Raw genomic sequence first — 18,303 nt, 5'->3', positions numbered from 1 at the left:
CAGTGGAGCCATACATAATACAGTGTGTGTGTGTGTGTGTGTGTGTGTGTGTGTGTGTGTGTGTGTCAGGGCCCATCTCCAGGCACTTGATTAGTGTGGTCTCAAAGGAGATGGATGGCATCATTAAGATACAACATTCACTGTGCTGCCCGTCCTGCTGCTAAGCAAAGACGTGGTTAAGTAGTGGGTGTGACGGGAGCATGGCAATGGGCGTGGTCAGCCGAGTAACAGTGTACACACAATATGCTGCGGCAACTGCCTAGCTTTTCTGTTGGTACTAAAATATAACTATTTAAACCATTAGCTATTCCACATAACTTCTACACCACCTTAATCTTGTTCCCAGACACTTCTGCCCAAATTTACACTCAATTAAACATGGCCTTCATGAGCCACTAAAAAAATCCTCAGGCTGGGCTGGATGTAACCATGAAAAAGAATACTGCTCTACTTGACGCCAAACTCGTATTTTAATGAGGTAAAATCTAAAGATAAATTCTTTACTCAGTATGGTCACCCATGGTAGGATAATGCCTGTTTCAGTTATACTACTATACATATTGATATTGTTAATCTTTTAGACAATAAAAATATCTGTACCATTTCGGACAGAAGCATTCTGGGTTGGAATAGAATGTTCAGTATGGTTTCCCTAACAACTATTATTGTTGCAGATCGATGTGCTACATGTTGTTTTTATTAAAAAGAAAATTGTGGTATGGTAGCAAGATTAAGTTTAACCCACCTAAACAACTTTGTAAGTCGCAGTTTAAAACCATGCTGTACTTTTTAGAAGAGAGTGGTCTTCACGTAGGCAGTTCAAACACAGCTCAAGATTATTTAACCAACTGTTCTGGTCAACCAGTGATGGACGTTAGTTCCACTTTAGAAGCAGCATTTCATTACAGACCAGGAAACTGCCCAGACAACGGCACTTCAAAACGATCTATTTTCATCAGAGATTAATCTGTGCCAGCATTTTTTAGTACAGATAGTACAGATATACAAACAGGCCGTAACCAACGCACTTACTAGGTGGTACATATCATTTCTGAAAACATTAATACAGTCCTAAAGGATCACTTGGAATGGTCGTTGTTCCAGGCTCATTTGCTCTGTATGAAATAGCCTTGGGATGAGATTAGAACCCCCTGGAAGTTTTCACATTTTGTTGTGTCCGTGCCAAAGCGTTTCATGCATTTAAATTAAGATTTATTTCCACTTATCTACACACTACACCCCACCTTTAAGAGAAATCTATTATTGTGAAATGAAATATCATGATTGGATGTCTCCAGCCCTGTTAAAATAATAATCCTAAATTAGCTCACGTGAAACCAATCCCCTTCAAAATTCAACGCAAGCTTTTTGGCCTCCACATGGCATAAACTGAGGTGATGTGAATGACTTTTGATTTTGCAGTTTCTATAGGTTCATTTTGTGGACTAGTGAACTGCAAAGCAAACACTCAACCATGAGTATCAGGGAACTTTCAAAAATAACTAATGCACAAGGTTGTGGAAAGACAGATCAGTGGATGGGTATTCAATGGCCTTGAATATCAACAGTCTATATTATTCTCATCAAGACGTTGATGGCGTGGCCAAGCCACTGTCTAGATAAGGCCATCCTTCAAAACTGGATGACAGGGAAATAGGAGACTGACCAGAGACGCACGCTACAAAGAGACCAATAGCAACTTTGACTGAGCTACAGGCTTTTATGGCCAAGGCTGATCAGTGTACACTTGAATACAATATCCCAAAGATTGCGAGTGTTAGGAATGATGTTGACAATAAGACAATAGCAAGACTAACTGAAACATGAGACACAGGTTGAGGAGCGCACTGCAAAGAAACTGATACAGTTTTAACACAAAGGTCTTCACATTTACAACTCTGGGGGGGCTCTATCAAAAACGTGGTGCAAGCCATCTCAGAAGACGGCGACTCAAGCTATCGATTTACACAAAATAATCTAGAGTGTTGAGCGTTTCGCTATGTCTCAGAAAATGCAGCCTAATGTAAAAAGGCCCCCTAGATAACAATACACAACCCTTCACAGATTCTCCAGTTGCACTGCTGAAGTTGTTTGCCACATGCATAACAGTCTAGTCTTGTTCTTTCAAAGATACAGTTCTGGTAAAGACCAAACCAGGGAAAATCAAATAGTGCCTTGGGTGTGACTAACCAGCATATGCGCACCAGAGTTGGCATGCCAATGATGACTGGTGAAGTTAGTAAGTAGCCAACATGAGTTTTCACAAAGCAGCTACGGCCATGACTAGCGCCAGGTGCTGCTGAATATACACAGCTGATCAAAAGGAACTTTTGCTGGGAAAACATGCTGACGGAGACTAATAGGCCATTTGATAGCAATTGCTCTTATTTTGAGGCAACATGTATATAACTTTATGGGACAGCTGTGTAAAAAAAAAAAAGGTAGAATTAGCTAGCTAACCTATGTAGCTTGTAAACTTACATTGAACTCCATCAGTATAGGTCAGTAACATTCTTTCCCTTATTAACATTTTCTAAACATGAAGCATCTTCTGATTTCTGAACCTAGATCTCTAATGACTATATCAATTGTTATTTCAATTTTAAATTACATTTTATATTAACACTAGCAACTCTCGCTGCCTGCATGCACGACTCTTTGGCCAGACAAATGTTCACACTGAAGGTGACGGGTGACTGTTGATTTTCACCAGATTATGAAAACAAGTGCATAACGGACACACTTGTTAACCTCATTTAAATGAACATAGTTAGAATAGGCTCTTGCTACCATCCACTTGCATAGTGATCTTAAAACAAGCATAAATAGAGCTCTCTCAGTGCCTATGCCTACAAGATTCATTCCATTGTAAAAATGTGCATGCCACTCCATTATCAAAAAAGATAGTGAGAGGAGAGATTACTGGTGTTCCCTACAGATTACGTGAAGGACTTAGTGTATCATCTCTAGTAGAAAACAAAGCCTGTGACAGATCGAGAGCGATAAAGTCTGCTCACATGGCCATTCAGATTAATAAAGAACACACCAACACTGGTGATTGCAGCGGCCGTGTCCATTAACTGGAACAACCAGCAGAATTAGGCTGCCCACTTAAAAACATTTATTTCCTGTTTTGGTTACAGTGAGGTACTGTTCACACAATCTGAGAAATTATAATTTCACACCCATTTTCTAAATAAGAGTAAATTAGCCAAGCCACCTAACCTATTTGTTGCGGTTTCTATTCGAAAATATTTTGGTGAGAACAATATGGAGAACATAGGCTCTGACATGGTTTGACTCTCCTGTCTGCTGGTTGTACTTTAATGAGCAGTCCTTTTTTGGGATGGATCAATTGTAACGCTCCATTTCTTCAGGTAGCTTGCTGGACTCTATCGGCTAAGTAATGACCCTCTCTAGAGACAGGACATAGCAAGAAACATTGACAGGCATTTAAAGTACTTTGCAATTCCTAAGACAGACTCTATTTGATCCAATGAAAGGGGAGCAAAAACACACTGCCCAAAAACATGTGCTGCACACAAACTCAGGAATCCCATTCCAATGTATTTATGTTCCCCAGGATTGGTAATCCCTAGATCTGACAAATACACCTCCCTCATCATTTCCACAAAAGATCATGTTCAGTTTGAAAAATACATTTACTTATAAAAAAAACAGTGTTTGTGCTTTCCAGTATCTGAAGTAAAGAAAACATTGGTTAATCTGGCAACCCCAAGCTAAGTACAAGTGGACTAAACTGGGAGAAATAGGAAGAAAGAGCGCATCAAAAAAGTGAAAGAGAAAGAAGCGTCTGACTGCGTGGTGGGGGAGGGGGCGTTCCTGACACGTCTGGCCTGTACACTGATACTTCCTCTTGCCATACATCTACTGTACTCGTCTTCCCTCATTCTTTCCTCACCACCTCCTTTGCTCCTCACCACCTTTCTCTCACTCCTCCTCTCCTCTCTCCCTTCCCCATTCTTCTCCCTCCCCGCTCCTCACCCCTTTGCGTTCCTCCTCCCCTTTCCCCCTTGCTCCTTCTCCACCCTCCCTCTCAGGGTTTCTTTCACCTTTCTCCTGCCGTCACCTCTCCCTTCCTGACTCTCTCTCTCTCTTATTGGTTATGTCAGCCTGGAGGTGGAGTAGGTGCCCTTACTGGTTTAGTCTTGAACACTAAGGGTTAAGCCCTGCCATTTTAACACCACTGGCAGACCAGGCCATCAGGGTGTTACCTAACAAAATGGAAGCCTTTAACCCTGCATCTGCCAGAATGAGGCTCCACCTAGATTATCTCGGTGTAATATGACAGCAATATGACGGTGACCAATGGCCGGCACCCGCAAAGCTCAAGATATGGAATTTTGCATCTGACTAAAATGTAAATGTAGGCAATCCTCTACATGTGAGCACAAAGGAATGCACACACACACACACACACACACACACACGGAACAGAAGCTCACTTAGTCACCAACGCACTGCCCCGGTCCCCACCAACCTCCCTTCATTAACACACACAGAGACAGCCCCAGTCACGGAGAAGAACAGGGCTACATTAAATTGGTGTTTACAATCACAATTCAGGTCGAGTGAGTCACTGAATTACATTGGGATGATTAAGAGCAGATCAATTCATAATTAGCACGAACGGCAGCTGTATTTTTGATTCCATCAACCATCTGATATTCTTGATAATACAGTCGTCATTAAATAAACTGATCAGCTGGATTAGACTTGTTTTAGCCTCAAGTCATAATTTCAATGGCACTTCGTTGAAGGGGCGAGGCAGATAGGTTCTGCTAATGCTGTTCTTCTAATCAGCTATTTATCCGGTCCCTTGACATATAGTGGGGGAAATACTTATTCAATACATCAACAATATTGTCATATAACATATTTCCAATGCAGCTATTCTAATGAAATTCCGACCAGACATTGGTTTTACCTCAATAAAGACACACAGCTAAAGAAATCAGAACATTCCAATCCATAAAAAAGTGCAATAAAGGGAAATTACACAGGAAAGAAGTATTGAACACATGAAAGAGCACACAACTAGCTGATTACACTAATTAGTTCACCTACATGTACTAATCAGAATCAGCTGTCTTAATGCATGTTGGTAGGTTCCACTCATTGAAAAAGGGTTACCCACCTCTGAATACAAGCAAATACCAAATTTGTTACCAAGCTGTCACACATCCCATGATGGGCAGAGGCAAATAGCTCTCCCAAGACCGTCGCAACAAGATTGTTGAGCAACTCCACCAACTGGCTACACACAGGAGGTCCTCACAAGTTTTCTGACTGGGCAGTCAGAAAGTTAAAAGTGTAGCCCAAGAGCCAAGGACCACTTGAAAAGGGCTCCAGAAAAATCTGGAAGCAGCAGGTAAAGTTGTCACAGAGAAAACCATAGGTCATGCACTCCACCGCCACGGTCTGCATGCGCAATCACCTCAGAAGACTCCATTACTGAAGAAAAGGCATGTTGAAGCTTGTTTGAAGTTTATTATACAACATTTGGAGAAGGCTGTACATTACCAGGAGAATGTAGTGTGGTAAAAATTGGAACTTTACGGCAACAATACAACGCACCATTGTACAGGAGTAGAAATGGCTCTGCCTAATGACCCTAAAAAGACCATACCTAGAGTGAAGTTAGGTGGTGAAAGAATCATGGTATGGACTGTTTCTCTTCTCTTCGCAATCCAAACCAAAGGGAGGATGAATGGAGCCATGTACCAAGAAATGATTGAGAAGAATCTGTTGCCAGGATGCTGAGGATGAGATGCATGTGGACCTTCCAGCAGAACAACGATCCAAAACATACCGCAAAGGAAACTCAAATGGTTCCGGAGGATGAAAATAAAGCTGAGTGGTCCAGTCAATCACCAGACTTAAGCCCAATAGAACATTTGTGGAAGGAACTGAAAATCTAAATTCACCAGCAGGACACCCTGAAGCTTGGGCCAAAATCTCATTTGAACACAAAGTTTACTTCATAAAGGAATCATCTTGATTCCTGTCATTTGACACAGGCCTCTCCATAAAGGATTAAATAAATTCAGTTAGCGTGTTCAATGCTTTTTTCCCCTGTGTCATTTCCCTTTATTGCACCCAACCTTTTTTATGGATTGCAATGTTATGATGACGGTATTGTTGATGTGTTGAAAACGTATTTCCCCCACAGAATTAACAGGAGCAGATGATATGATAGCTTAGTAGTCAGTTCACCAACAATAACTAATAGGGCATGTGCAATAACTGTTAGCCTAACAAAGGTTGCCAGAAAATGCACAATGAGCAATTATTGTAAATGGCAATTTATCCATTTGGTTCCATGAAATATATTGAGCATGAAGTGGGGCAAAGTGCTGAATAATAATATAATAGTGCTTTGCCTTAATGTCTGTCCACAAGTGCATTGCATCATTCTTTATTTAACAATATTAGTGATCAAACATTCTGTATTGCATGGACACAGGACCTAGACTGAATTGTAGCTTACCGCCAAGTGCCCTGTCCATCTGGACAGGGTCAAATAAGTTAAGGCCTATAAACAGCCCATTTGTTTGTGTGAATGGTATCATATCTAGTCACATCATAAACCCTATTAAACCTGAACCAGAAAAGCAACCAGGCAAGCCTAGTCCAGCCAGTCCATGATTAGAAGTGATGAATGTTGATGCCACCGCTGGATTCAAACCTGGGTCTTCCACCTGAAAGGCTGTGTCTCTAACCACCATGTCACAGAGCCATATGTTTGCCAGGTGTTGGTATAGTGTCTCAACATTAGATCATTTTATCAGGCATTAACATCACACCAAGTTTGTTTTAACAGCTCATTAGCCAGTAATAGGCTTACTAGTATCTACTAACTTACTAATTTGAATAGTCATAAGAATTAAGCAATTGCTAACGAGACTAAAGATGAACTTTACACAGCCTGGGGGGGGGGGGTGTTGGAAGCATATTTTAAAATGACACAGCAATCCATGAGGAGACAACATGGCAGTCTGACCACGTCACGCGAAGCAGAATCAAAAGCACCAGGTAAGTACAAGGATGCCTTTTTGAAAAAAAGACAATACACAGAAGTAAAAATGATTTAAACCTGCATACCCAGCTAAGAGACATTCATGTTAGCAGGCAATATTAACTAGGGACGTTGTATCGCGTGTATGGAGAGCAGTGAAAGCACAGTTATATGGAGCAGAGTTTGCAGGATCGGCTACACATGGTGGACTGTCTGCACCACGCACTATCACTGGGCCGCCTGGCTTCTTGCAAACGCTGTGAAGAGCAATGAATTAGCCAGAAATTGTCTTAAGTATTTATAGCGCACAAACAATAACATAGCGGTTTTCAAAGTATTTCTGTCTTTAACACCGCAGCAGCCCAGTAGAGGTAATTTTGTAGAGCTCTGGCAGTGCTCATCCTGTTCCTCTTCGACTAAAGGAGCAGATACCATCCTGCTGCTGGGTTGACGTCCTTCTACAGCCCTGTCCAGCTCTCCTCGTGAAACGACCCATCTCCTAGTATCTCCTCCATGCTCTTAAGACTGTACTGGGAGACAGCAAACCTTCTTGCGACATCACGTATCCTGGAGGAGCAGGGCTGCCTGTGCAACCGGAATGGGCTGCAGGTAGCACCTCATGCTTCTAGTAGTGAAAAGGCCAGTAGCAAAACACAAAACTAGAGAAGAATCCGTCAGGAAGGGTAAGGAGAGAGCAATTATCTGTGGCCACCACCTGCAAAACCATTCCCCTTTCCAGGGTTGTCCTGCTGTTGCCTCCCCAGTGCGCATGTTGTCACTTTCATTTTATACCAAAACAGGTGACATTGATTCACAATCGCTTGTGCTTCTTAACTGGATGGATTTAATTCCCTGAAGTTTAAATGACTTGGTGTTATACTTTGATGATTATGTGTTTCCTTAATTTTTTTGAGCAGTGTATAAAGAAATTACATTGAAAGTGTTCATTGCCTTTGTTGATTTTTAAATAAGTATAATTGGCAGATTAATTGATATTGCTTTTTTGGTCTCCCAATAATTGGTCAACCTCCAGTACAGACATGTCACTATACAAATACAATCCATTTTATTATTCCCATTTGATGGCCACAGTACTGAAGTACAACACAAATTATTTAAGGTTGGCAGGTCTGAAACCAAAGTACCAGAAATTTGGAGGGTGGGGCTTGCAGTGCTGAAAAATTATAATTTGTCGAGTAGAGGCTACTTGCAGAAGTTTTCAACCGCCATTTTTAAATGTCAGTGGCAGTCCTCAGCATATAGCAAAGGAGTTAGTAAAGGGGTTTATTGTGCTTACACAGAAAACTTATGGAGAAGAAATTGAACCACAAACAAACTCCAGGCCTTACGGAGTGTTTATGCTGAGGACCAAATTCAGCCGGAATTGGAAAGGGCAATCCATAATAATAATGTGTGTGCAAATATATCCTGCAAGTTAAGTGAGCTGAACATTATTCACACCGGGAAAAAGTGCCAGGAGATGCTTAAAAAATTTAAACAAGATTACCAAAAAAATCAAGGACCACAATAACAGAAGCGGCTCTGATTGGCGGACTAGTAAGTGTAGCATAAGGCCAACATTTCGGGCATTTTGAATCCGCTTTGCGACTACTGCACGTTTCTTTTCAACCGTTGACCCAATGACCACATTTGCAAACCAAGAAATCACAATCAACAGCAGCACAACTTGAATCTCCGCCATGGTTACTGTGCTGTTGCAGTGTTGCATAAATAATAAAGACGCCTGTCCACTGCTTTGTATGACGTACAGTGCTTGTCAGAGTAAGAACATACATCAGGGGACTCATTTGCCTATTCATCACAGGTCTTTAGACTGCTGTGGAAACACACACAACAACGAGCTGAAGGAACCTTTCAGTTCCTTGAAAAGTAGTTCCTGGGATTAAAAGTTCCAGGTACTTATGGGGGAAACGTGGCTTTCCCCCATATATATATATATATATATAAAACACCTTATGCACAGCATCACATTCAAAATGGACAATGTCACATCCATAATGATCCATTTCCAAACTAAAGTAGATTTCAGTTTCTGGTCTCCTAAAAATACCTGTCCATTACATGTATAAAGCAAGATTTTTTTAAATCTAACTTCAAAGTGGAATTAAATACAATTTGAAAATTATGTCTACACTTAACATATATGTTTCTACAAATACACATAACATTTTCATTTATGCTATTCAATTAGTTGGAATTGTTCTGAAGTCAAATAAACAAGTAACAGAAATTCTCAAACCAAGCCTTGAAGGAATACACAACAAGATGTACTGTACATAGCCAAAACACACTGCAAATTAACCAAACATGGTGTCTTGAGATGTGATGCGTTTAACCTTCAACCACATGTTCCTGGTGGAAGAGGATCTGCAACGCCTATCCTATAAGTAATAATCTCTCATTTTAGCTAAATGCTTTAAACCGCTCATCACAAATCCCCAAAAGCTAGATGGCCATACCCACAGAGTCTCCCCGAACAGTCATATCAGATTACATTTCTTGGAAATGGGCTGTGAGAGGAAGTGGCAATAACAAAACAAAAAAAACATCCAGAACTGTAGAGCGCTGCAGTGATATCAGCCTCAGCACTGAACAGATCTGACCTACAGTACACTTACCTTCCTTGCAGCACGCTCCTGAGCATTGACACGAGAAGTTACCTTTAATCAAACCCCAATGAAACTGTGACAATGGAACACACACACTATTGGTGGGCTACCTGAGTCTCAGTCAGCACCTCCACTAGAACGCCAGCAGCTCAGTACACAGCTAGCAGACCTGGTTGCAAGGCAGGCAGGCGGCAGGCCATCCGGACGCTTGGTCCCCCTCCTGAACGAATGCCTTGGTGCTGCATGTGTGTGGCTGCAGCACTGAGAGTTCCAGAGTTGCCATGTCAGCACTGGCTAGTTAAAACAGACAGTGGAAGCTATTGTCAGGAGAAGAGCTGGAAACAGGGAGCAACGTCCTAGCCCTTCCTTCTTCATCCAACACTCTTGACAAATCCAGAGCGCAAAATAATCACGTGTCTAGGCATTTGGGAGAAGCATGATTTTCTTAACAATGTTTTAGGAGTTTCGATGTTAAAAAGATAACTTTTGTATGACTGAATTAGCATTTGTTGAAATCTGAAGCAATGTTTTATTTATGTCAGGGTACACATTGGCATCGGTAACAACATTAACCAGTTGTGTTATATGAATATCGGCTATCGGTATCAGTCAATTTCTTTTGGTGCATCCCTCGTTTTATGATTGTTTGTGAATTTATATTAGGCGTTTATGTCTTCACATCTCAGCATCGCTCACACAAATCAGGTAAAAAAAAACTACAAGGATGACTGACTCGTCAAGTAAACCTCGCTTTACAGACATGTCTCTTTTGCTTTTGGCAAGTTTCATTGCACAGAGTTGTTAAAACTGCAGGTCACGTTACAAAGATGTTGCCAGGATAACATTGGTTTAGTTTGAGCTAACATTGTCCAGTTTATCCCACTGCATTAGCCTGGCACAACCTTTCTTAGTTGGCCTTTGTCTGAGTGACTGTCATTCTATGAGTGACCCTACGCACCTAAGAATTTGTCCTCTTTTTATTGCAGCAACTTTTTAAACTGCACAACATCATTAAAGTTATAGGGACAATTCAGCAATTGCTACCTTTTGAAAAGCTTTGACACAGACATCAGATCCTTAAATGCAAAACACAACAACAGTGGGGGCATTGTCATTTCGTCAGTGCATTAACTTAACACCCGCCAAACGCAGGTGGATTTCAGCATAGACAGCCAGTAAAATTACACCATTACAACCACTGGCAGGTGGTCACAAAGGGCTTTATACAGTCCAAGTGATTCATTCACCTTTAAATGACAGAATAATCAGACACAATAGTCACATATGTAATCAGTAATTTATAGAACAATGATGATGTTGACCAAAAACAGGTACTTTGTCGAGAGTGCCTTGCAATTGTTGCCACAACAAGACCAATTTGTTAGCTCATTTAAGGCGGCACCACAAATCTTCGTATGACAAGTGCAAAGCATCTCAATGCTGTCCAAAGCTAAAATCTATTTTGGATGCATTTACCAGTATTAAACCATATGAGAAAGGTTCCAAACATCAGAGAGAAATCACAGATTCAATAACATTTCACGTCGCCAAAGACATGGTACCAATTAACACTGTTACCAAAGAGGGTTTTAAAAACATTAACCGGTCGCTTGACAAGCGGTATGTAATGCCATCACGCAACTATTTTTGTCAAGTTGCCATCCAAGAGCTATACAAGAAATGCAAGGCACAAGTTGAAAAAGAGCTGTCACAAGTGGAATATTATACAGCAACAACGGACTTGTGGTCCAGCCGGACAACGGAGCCCTACATAAGTCTGACTGTACACTTTATTAATGAGGACTTCCACCTGAAAAGTTGCTGTTTGCAAACTGCATTTTCATCATACAAGTGAGAACATCGCAACAGGGATGAGAGAAGCTTTAGCTGATTGGGGCCTAGATGAGAGTCGTCTAGTCTATATTACAACAGACAATGCCGCGAACATGGTGAAGGCTGCACAAGTGGACCAGACTGCAGTGCTTTGACCATTGGCTGCATCTTGCAGTTGGTGAGTTATGCCCAATTGCACATGCTATTTTACTACTGTTGCTATACTATTACTGTTACATATTATTACCTAGCAACCTGAAATATAACAATTTTCATGAGTTTCATACATTTTTATTGTAGAGGATGGGGCTGGGGAAGAATGAAGAATACATACAGTCATGTGAAAAAATTAGGACACCCCATTAAATATTCAGTTATTTAGTTATTAAGAAATGTTCACATATCGATGTCTAATCTTGTTTTATTCATCTCTGGAAAATAAAGTGATCCAATTGCAGGTAAACAGCAAAAAATTATATTGTTTTACTCATTAAACAAAAGACATCAACATAAATGCATATTCTAACTGAGGAAAAAGTTAGGACACCCTACCCCTTATTACCTAGCGTTACCCCCTTTGGCTGAAATAACTTCAGTGAGACGCTTCTTGTAACCCTCTACCAGTCTCTGACATCGGTCTGAGGAAAGTTTGCCCAACTCCTCAATGCAGAATGCTTTAACCTGTGTGATGTTTGAGGGGTTTATTGCATAGTACAGCCCGTTTCAAGACACCCCACAGCATCTCAATGGGATTAAGATCTGGGCTTTGACTGGACCATTCCAGGACTCTCCATTTCTTAGTTTTCAGCCAGTCCTTGGTGGATTTACTGGTATGTTTAGGGTCATTGTCATGTTGCGGGGTCCAGTTCCGCTTCAGCTTTAATTTTCTTACAGATGGTCTCACATGTTGTTCAAGCACCCTCTGATACACTGTAGAATTCATGATGGATTCTATTATGGTGAGCTGGCCCGGTCCTGCTGCAGCAAAGCATCCCCAAACCATGACACTTCCACCTGCATGCTTCACAGTTGGTATGAGGTTCTTTTCCTGGAACGTTGTATTTGGTGCGTGCCAAACATGTAATCTGTTCTGGTGTCCAAATAATTATATTTTAGACTAATCTGTCCAAAGAACATTATTCCAGAAGTCCTGTTCTTTGTCTACGTTCTCTCTGGCAAGCTTCAGTTTGGCCTTAGTGTTTCTCTTGGAGAGTAAAGGTACATCTCCCCAAACCTTTTAGCATCTTGCGGTCTGCTCTCGGGGTGAACTTGCTTGGACGGCCAGACCTGGGCATGTTGTTTTGAATGTCCTCCACTTGTACACTATTTTCTGGACAGTGGAATGGCAATTTCGAACTCTTTTGAGATCTTTTTAAATCCCTTATCAGACTCATAAGCTGCAACAATCTTCTTTCTGAAGGCTTCAGACAGGTCTTTTGATTTCACCATGGTGTTCACTCTCACGTCAACAGACAGGAGCACACCAAACTGAATGTCTGAGGTTTAAAAAGGGCAAGCCTCCTTCAAAATGCTGAGTAACAATGTTCTAATCATGTGCACCTGATGTGATACACCTGTGTGCGATTTCAGCCATTTTAAGTGGGACAAAATGTGGGGGTGTCCTAATTTATTCCTCAGCAGAAATTGCATGTTTATTTTATTACATTTTACAGAAAGTTTTAAAAAGTATTTAATTCAGTTTGACTTGTTTAGTTATATTACTTGAATCTCTCAGCATTGTTAAAATTGATATTAAATATCCATGTCTAAATATGTTAATAACCCCCCGTTTCATAGGGTGTCCTAATTTTTTTCACATGACTGTACTGTCAGGCTGATAGCCAAAGCTCTTTCTGAAGACATCCTGTATTTTTTCATAACCCAATATATATCGCAGAAAAACAGAATATCGCAATGTCAGTTATTTCCAATATTGTGCAGCCCTATTTCAATGTGAAGTTTTACCTTTGACTCAGGTTACAAGGTTCGGGGAAATGCATCAATATACTACATTAATTCCTACTTGAAATACATATATCAGGCTGCTTGGAGTTTGGCTCTCAGACCTGATGTTTCCATTGTCCAGTGAAACCACCATTGAAATTTTTGGCTTGAATGCCAAGCGTCACGCCTGGAGGAAACCAGGCACCGCTCATCACATGGCCAATACCATGCCAGTAGTGAAGAATGGTGGTGGCAGCATAATGGTCGGGGGATACTTTTCAGGAGCAGGACCGAAGGAAAGAGGAATGGAACGAAGTACAAACAGATCCTTGATGGCGCCAAGCATTCCACCAGAATCTTTTAATTTGGTCTGCGTCTGACAAATATTCTTCTTTGTGATCCGAACATCTCAAACTTAGATTTGTCTAAGTGTAGTAGAATCAATGTAGTAGAATGAATAAGATACTTTTTATTTACACAGAATGTACACACCATGTCAAAGAACCTTAAATATATGACTGTGTTTCCATCCCTTATAAACAAAGCCTAGTGTGATTTTAAGAAAATCCCACTATATTCAAGATATTTTCAAATCAATTAATTTTAGCAAGCCTAAATAATCATAAAGAGACATTTGTCTTTTCATTAGAGAAAATCTTGTCATTAATTAGTCAACACAGCACTAGATTTCTCCTCGTACGGAGAGGTCCAGCTTGATATCGGTTTGTTTTTCCCATTATTGATGCTGGAATGGATGATACCGAAAGACTATGTTTTCAGGGGACAGAAACAATCAGCAACAAGCACCTCAGAGGTAAAATGACTTAAAGTCCACTGCTCAGTAATCACATGGAAAAGGTAAGCCCATCGGTTGTCAATACCAACTAACCACACTATTTTTGGTTACACTGAATTATGTCAGGCAGACACACAGACTTGTGTAACGAAAGTGAAAATAATCATCAACGAGGCAATGTTAGCAGGTAGTGTGTGGCGCAATTCAGATAATCTAATTACATTTAAAGCGGCTTCAGTTCTCCAGCTATGGTTCTTCTATAACCCTGCTAATCCACATAAGGAGTGGAATAATAGCTCAATGTACTTTTTAGTACTTGTAAAGAGCTTGAATAAAAGAAAAGGCTATATTTTACAATAGTATTGACTATTGACAATGACTGACTGACAAAGGAGAGAATCAAGTCACGCTGTGCGCAGAAGGCAGCACTTGAGTTACATTCTGAGTCATCTGCCCATTTCCATTTGCTGTAGCCTATTATTAGGCCCACCAAGATCTAAGGTTACGTATTTCTAATATACAAGCCAAAAGAAATTCCAAACAAAAGTGACTCAATTATTTGAAGTTATATTATTTCACTTGCAGCATTCTTTCAAGTCAGATAAAGATGCTTAATAAAATATATGAAGTCTGGACTGGGCTTACAGGGTACCAAGTGATAGTTAGCTTGCTAGAGCCTGACCCCTCAGAAGCAATGATTAGATTACAATGAGACCAAGAAATGCTTCCCCCCACCCTAGACAATGCAGATGAATTTGCATCGCCCCATTGGGTTCCCAGTCATTTCTCTGGCAGCACAGTCAATGCTTGAAACTACACTGTGGAGGAAAGCTTAGTCCTACAACAAGACACCTGCACCACTTGGCATGTTTAAATTCCATTGCAAAAGGTTGCTTGAATAGTCTACTCTTCAAAGTTAAGGTAGCCAGGAAAATAATAAAAACAAACGATATCAATGGCCATTAGAAAAATCTCAGTCAATTAAGGATCAGAGAATGAATTGTAGAAAGTGTAGAAAAGAACCAAGGAAGAGGTGGAAATTGATGGTATGCCTTCTACAGTGTGCAGAAGGCATTGTCGTGGGGAGGGTGATGAGCACAAAGCTTCACGCACAGGGATAAGTGGGCGAAAATTGCCTATTGCTGCTACAGACAAAAATGGCACCTGAAGTTATACTTTAATAATAATAACCTAATTGTTACTAGTGAATCATCCATTGTCTGCCCTCCTGCTTCTCCACCCATGGCATCCTTCCCTGTACAGAACAGAAGCCCCTGGTCATCTGCCATGTCCCACGTGTCTGCTCATTCCCAGGGGCACTGACTATTTCCTCTCCAAGAATTGAGAGTGGCTCAGTACATTTTCTGTCATTACAGAACCGTATGCACTCTCTTAAAAAAGAGGAAAACAGTAATAAATCCTTCGACCTAGATCTAATATATCTATTAAGGGTTCTGACTAGAACCCCAATTGAGTGCTGTGTCTGTGTTGCATTTTTGTTGTTACAGTCCTGAACTGTTACTAAACACTGAGAAGTTACTAGTCCGGTGACTGCTAAGATCCATTAGCACGGATATGTTTTTACTGGCCCCAGTCCATCAACAATGTTAGACCCTGAGCATAGCATCTCACTCAACAAAATACAGGTTAATGTCAACCCCATACATCAAATACTGTATACAATAGAAGTTACAGAGAGAAGTTACCCAGTTCTGCTCTGGACAAGAACTCACTCAAAAGTTAGAGACATTAGGATCTCATAATTATATAGAAATGTGTGCTAGCAGTAAGCTCTAAAGTTCAACCTTGATGCCGTACCCATGGTTCTCAAGTGAGCTGAGTCATGCTAGTCTGATCGCATCATCCTTTATAAAAACTGGCACCGCTCCACATGCATGCTCTATCGCCCGTCATAAGACGCAAAGCGACGTGTTCCCCAATAAGGGGGCAGGATGTCCATGGAGGACGCTTAGCAGAAGAGGGAATGTGCTCTGCTTTAGCACCTAGTACGGCTCAAACATTAAACATTCAAGTTTTAAGTCCACAGTGTTTGGGGTAACAGCAGTCAGAAAACTTTTTAAAAGGTAATGAGTAACATAACACATTAGTCATTTAATTTAAGCAGTGCCTTACTAGTTATTTTTTCAAATAAATAACAGGTTACTAAATTTCCCCTCAGTGCAATGTAGCAGTCTTTCTCTACCAGCAAGCGGCCACAAAGGACGCAAAGAGCACCAGCTCTCCCAGATAAAGGGCATGATGCACCTACCAGACCCACTCGCCCAGCTCCCAATAATTTCAAAACGATATGTAGCATGGACTAGCGATTTGGGCAGCAGAAGGATGGACAAACAAAGTTCTAACAAAAATCATCCTCCATTATTTTCAGGCAAATGATTGTTCTGTCCAAATGAACACACAGCTGCCACTTCAGAGGTGTATAAACAAAAAATGATTAAGGAGGGCATTTAAATAAAAGGCATAGGGCAACGGGGCTTGTTTGGGATTCACCAGAGTACACTTTCAATCCGTTAATAAACATTATGTTGCCTACATTGTATTTGTATTGTATGGGAGGTGTTAATAGAGGTTTAATAGTGGTCTTTAAATAAGCAGAGAAACATTTTCTTTTGTCAAGTATAGTTTATAGTAAAATAACATCTAAATAAATGTTCAGTTTCTAAACACAATTCTTCTTAATCATTTCAAAACAGATTTAGTAATTATTCATTTCTGAATAAAGACATGAAACATTATGCACATTATTTATTGCAAAGAGATTTCAAATTGCAGTTTTCTGTTTGAGAAGGTATGTTTATCAGCATACAAGGCTACAGCTGTTATTTTTGTTTCATACTTTCTACAGCAAGTAACTAAGAAACATAACTAGTTACTTCCTGGGAACTGTAACTAGTAATTGTAATAAGTTACCTTTAAATGTAAAATTCCACAACACTGTACTCGCCGGAATACTACTATTCAGGTGTGTACAGTATTAGGTTTGCTGGATCTGGGGTCCCAGAGGACTAGACTAAAAAAGGCTGCCATGGGTGGTTAGGAAAGCCTGATTTAAGTAATATGCCATGGCAAACCTGAACTTTTATTGTGACAGTAGTAATAACTAACAGCCTGCCAGTCTGACTCTGGATTCACAGTAATGGACACTACTTGACCACCAGTACCTAACTATTACGAGACAATAACAAAAGTATCTTTATGGATGAGGTACTATAGGTATCAGGCAATTTCTCATCAAAATAAAAACCCCTAGTTCAAGCAGTTTTGAGAGTATGCCAGCTTCCAACTGTTATCTAAGCAATCGTTTCATATTATTTGTTATAGTGATACAAACATTTTACAACAACACGTTTTCCACACACAGTCCTACAGGCTAACTAGCGACAAAAAACCAGGTCGTGAGCTAGCTAGCTATATAGCATGGCTGGTACTAGACCCATACGGGTATGGAAAAACAACATTGCCCTGACAAGCTATGAGTTCAATTTTGTTTTACAATATTGCTATAATAATTGATCAGTTAAATGAACAAGTGGTGGAATGAATCAAATACCAACTAACAACAACACACCCCCCCCTCCATCCCATCACCACCACCACCACCACCTGACAATCTGACGCTGGCTAGCTTGCTAACGAACTCCTACGGACATTCGTCTGCTCGCTTGGCCAGACAGCCAGCCAGGCACTCTGGGATTCATTCGGACATAAAACAATCAAGGGATCGACGTTCGAAACTACTGCAATTGTTAGTTTTTAGGATACTTTCATAGATGTTGTACAGAAAATACTTGTCTACGGCTTCTGAAACATTCACCGGTACAAGTTTGCATGTATTCTTTGACTTTTAAGGCGGTTTGGTCTTGGCTGTCGCGAGTGTGGTGCTAACGACGTTAGCTAATTACAGCTAGCGAGGGACAGACAAACCATTACCTATCACACTCACTCAGCAGCTAGCCAGCTAGGTAGCTATGTTAGCTAACTAGCCTAGGTTAACTAACGACTAGAAAATAACTTCACGTCGTCGACTTCATTAAATTCAA

General features: G+C 40.6%; 1 protein-coding gene across 8 annotated transcripts in view; it reads right to left on the bottom strand.

Moving 5' to 3' along the window:
- Positions 1–18,303, bottom strand: part of gatad2ab (GATA zinc finger domain containing 2Ab) — a 34,124-nt gene that overhangs the window by 15,623 nt on the left and 198 nt on the right. Inside the window, exon 2 of one of the 8 annotated variants that reach the window (XM_029121484.2) lies at positions 9,780–9,963. The exons of the other annotated variants lie outside the window; for them this stretch is intronic. The gene's annotated coding sequence lies outside the window, so the exon portion shown is untranslated. The remainder of the gene's footprint in view (positions 1–9,779; positions 9,964–18,303) is intronic. 8 annotated transcript variants of the gene reach the window in all.

Source organism: Esox lucius, chromosome 8, assembly GCF_011004845.1.
Source record: "Esox lucius isolate fEsoLuc1 chromosome 8, fEsoLuc1.pri, whole genome shotgun sequence".
In the NCBI taxonomy this organism is placed as follows: Eukaryota; Metazoa; Chordata; class Actinopteri; order Esociformes; family Esocidae; genus Esox; species Esox lucius.
This window is presented reverse-complemented; position numbering and strand designations above follow the sequence as displayed.